The sequence below is a fragment of the Grammomys surdaster genome, unplaced genomic scaffold (genome assembly GCF_004785775.1).
Source record: "Grammomys surdaster isolate TR1022 unplaced genomic scaffold, NIH_TR_1.0 313, whole genome shotgun sequence".
Classification (NCBI taxonomy): domain Eukaryota; kingdom Metazoa; phylum Chordata; class Mammalia; order Rodentia; family Muridae; genus Grammomys; species Grammomys surdaster.
This window is the reverse complement of record NW_021604732.1, coordinates 631,634-635,940: the sequence shown is the minus strand read 5'-3', so window position 1 is coordinate 635,940 and position 4,307 is coordinate 631,634.

Below are 4,307 nucleotides of genomic sequence, written 5' to 3'. Positions count from 1 at the left end.
GTTAGACCAGAATCACTTGTAAAGGACACTCTCTGACCTGCTGAGCTGCTTCAGGTTCCCAGCTTTCCTGAGCTGTCACTCATGCAGGGGTGGGCCTTGGTGATGCAGCTGTCTTTGAGTATTTCCTGCTGCTGTTAGAAATCCCAATAAAAGCCATTGGCTCAACAAGTTGGACTTTGGTGGTATCTGTACCTTGGTCTGTGGTGGGCTCCCTATCTGGGGTGAGCAGACATGTGTGTTGTGACCACCCAGGATAAAATTTGTCCCTTTACATCCACCTATCCCTGAAACAATTTATATCATTATCTCAATCTCACTGCCCCTTCCCTGGCACATCTTTTCCTTCCTACCATCCTCTGTTCCTGAAAACACTGTCATGCCCTGCACCACCTTGGTTCACATTTCCAAATATTTAGGGAACAACTTCAGATTCCTCTGTTGCTCAGAACCCAGGTTACTCTTTTTTAGTTCTACTTTCCCCTGAACTCCCAGTGTCTGACTTCCCCCAGTTCATCTATCAAGGGGTGAGGGTGGCCTCAGGCCTCAGCATTCTCTACTTAAAAGAGTTGTAGTTGTGACACCTTCCTGTACTGAGCAATGACTCTGGACACTCTTATCTTTCTTTTAAAATTGGTAACATTATCCGTAAGTATTTGCATTATGTCATTAATTACTGAGGTCAATAGACATAAAATGAAACACATCTTTCATAATATTACACTGTGATATCTTAGTTAGAAGGCAGTGACAGTTTGTCACTCCAACCTTCCCTGGGCTTTCAGAAGCAGGGTTTTGAAAGGTCTGTACCACTTCCTGCTGTTAGGAGGATAAACAGGAAGTGGGAGTGGTGATTTATGACAGGCTCTGCTGAGCTCAGTGCTGGGTGGAGGAATTAAAGGACAAACACAGTTGGATCCTGGATTCCAACATGGGGCAAACCTTTAAGGTTCCTGGGCCTGAGTGTGGAAGGGAGATCAGAGAAGAGAGTGAAGGCTGGAAGTGTGTGTGTGTTCAGATATTTCTGTTCCATCTTTAAGAACTGTGAGTGCTTATCTTGGATGTTCTTTCTTCAGACCTCTGGCCTCCCCTGAAACTTTCATCATCTCTAGCTCACAAATCCACAGCAGAGCTGACATTTTCCTTTTCTCTCAGTTCTGAGCTTTGGTTCCCAAGCTTCACCCATGCATGCGGATGCCCTGCTCTGGAGTGTTCTTACTTCATTGGGCAGCTGCATTTATTTGCTGAACCTGGAACACTCCTGACTTGAGGCTTGCTGACCAGTGTTTGGTTTGCTCACCTCCCATTCATTAGGTCCTGTGAGAACTGACAGTAATTCCTATCCAGAGCTGGACATGGGCTGTCCCCTGGCTCGTGCTCACAGTTTCTCATGTCAAAGGGCTGACAGTAACTTTCCTTAACAATTTATTGAAATGAGTAAGAACCACTCAATATATTCAGTATGTATTCCAGGCTATAGGGACCCAAGCTTAAATATATGTCTTTACACACCAACACACACTACACACACAGACACAAAAGGCATCCCAATGTTCACAAACTCTAGCTGATCTTAAGTCTCTGTGACACTTCTCATATGTTGCTGTTTTTTCAGATGTGGCTGGCCCAATGGGAAGAGTCTGCAGTCACCTATTGTTTACAATGAGGTTGGCTGCAAGCACAGACAATCACACAGTTACTGCCTGCTTGTAGCTACAGAGCTGAAACTCTTCCAAGGTATCCTGTTTAAAGAAAGCCTTTGGTTTTCCTGTTTAATGATGGATTCATTGTGGAAAGACATGGAAAAGTTAACCATTGCATTATGCACATGGCCGGTGGTTCTCCCTTTACTCTCTTGGGTTCTGTAGTATGTAAGAATTGTCTCCTAGTTGTCCTTTCAGTCCTGTGTTCAACACTCTTCTCAGTGATTTGTTCATTAGTCATTTACCACAGCATTTCCATGGCCTAAGAACCTGCTGAACTCACGTTCTTCATACCTAACTCTTAACCATAGAGGCTAGTGTATATCTACAAGTATTGGGTCATCAGTTTCACACAAACATACATGCATGCAGACTGACCTCTCTGCAAACACACAAACACATGGAAAGACATCCACAGACATATTTGAAACATGGATGGTGCCTTGTACCGTTGGTTGCTCCAAGATGATTGCCTCACAGAATTTCCTTTGTAACTAATGAATGGACCCTGGTGTTCCTCTCATGACTTTATGCACTGAGGCTACAGTTGAAGAGCTGGTTATTCTACACATCCAGGGATTCTTAAAACAGCACCCTTCAAACAACCTCTCTGGAGGTCTTCCCTTCTTCCCTGCAGCTGGCCTTGTTGCCCCATGGTGGGTCAGGGGGGTCTCTTCAAGGAGTTCTTGCCAGACATTCACTGACCCTGACTCATGTAGGTTGTGTTCCTTTGGAATGTTCCACTATTTTTATGTTATGCCACCTCAACAACCCCTCATTCCCCTCCCCATTCCTTGGTTTGTGGTTTTTCCCCTTAAAAACCCTTCTCAAACTGGCTGTCGGGGTCAATTCAGCTCCTGCGTGGGCATACGAATTGACCGGCAGTTAGTTGTCACGCCCTAATAAACCTCGCAATTGCTCCGGTACATGGTGTCTCGAGCAGATTACTGGGTGGTTGCGAGTTTCTGAGACTTGAGAGAGGGTCTCCCTTCTGCGGAGGTCTTCAGGGGGTGCTATTCAAGTAAGTTCTTGCCAGACATTCACTGGGCCAAATGGAAATGTAAGCTTTCCCACCTGGCCTCTTTATTTTCAGAAATAATGACTTAGACTTACTAAATATCAATAAATACCTAGGTCATATTTTGGGATTGTTCCTCAACTAGCTCATAACTTAATTTTCCCACATATTCTGTTCTACGTCCTGTCATGTGGCTAGTTACCTGTCCCCAGGTTCATGCCTTTGTCTTCCTCAGTGTCTGACAGAAATCTCCCACTCTCTCTCTATGTCCCAGAATGTCATTCTTCTCTACTGAAACTCTCCTTTATTGCTTCCTGCCTTTTGCTCATGGGCCAACAGCATTTCTTTGTCAAGTGATGCTTCCATGCATAGCACAAGAGACTCTCCACAGCAGGAGGCTTTGAATATGTCAGGTGACTTCTTCTACTGGAAATGCCCTGTCTAACAAATTGAAGTTCTTAGAGATTAAAAAACAAAAACAAAACAAAAAGAAACAAACATACCAGCAACAACAAACCCTTGTCATTCCTTAGGAAAGAGCGAAGAGAGAATTCTTGCTGTTTGGACCAAAGATGAAATACCAACTCTTCCAAAGATTTACAGGCTGGCAAGGCTTTCCTGTAGATACTGTGTTTGCAAGTCTCACAACTGAGTGAGCAAATGAAAGACAGAGCATTGGGAGAAGTAAACATAGAAGAGGGGAGGAGAGTGATGAGGAAGAAAAGGAAAAGCAGGAGAAATAGCAAGAGAAGGAAGAGGAAGAGAAAGGAGAATGAAGTTGAGGAGAATCTATAGACTGCTGTGTTAATCACCTGGTGTTCAGCAGGAGACTAGATTTTAAGATGATGTTGAGCCTTCTTCATACCACAAGAAATTACAATTTGATTAGAGCCCGTGCTGCCTACAACCAAATTCCAAACTCATCCAGTTGTCTGGTGAAGGATATGAAATAAAATGTCTGTGTCTGCACTGATCTCCAGGTGTGTTTACTTATCCATGCATTGCCCAGCTCTTTCTGGTAAGAACATGGACAATAGTCATCATCTCATCTGCTGTGTGGCTACCATGTCTAAGGAGATACCACCTCATGTGCAGATGTGTGCTGGGATCCAGTTCTTGTACTTTCTAAACCCCAAAAGGTATTCAAGGCAGGATTGTAGTGATAACCTATTATGCACTACTTCAAAGCATCATCTGTCAGAAAAGAGCTGAATGGACCACTGAAGGCCAGAAGAAAACAGGTGGGACAACTCACAGAGAGAAAGAGAGAGAGAGAGAGAGAGAGAGAGAGAGAGAGAGAGAGAGAGAGACAGAGAGAGAGACAGAGAGAGAGACAGAGTGAGAGACAGAGAGAGAGACAGACACACACACACACACACACACAGAGAGAAAGAGAGAGAGAGAGAGAGAGAGAGAGAGAGAGAGAGAGAGAGAGAGAGAGAGAGGATCTCTGACAAAGAGTCAGGCTGAAGAGATTCACCATCAAATTGTGGAAGAAGTTTAATGTATAAAACTGAGAAGAAGCAACCAGCCTCGTCTCAAACATAGAATAGTATAAACAGGTTAATTTAGTTATAAGCTAGTTGGAG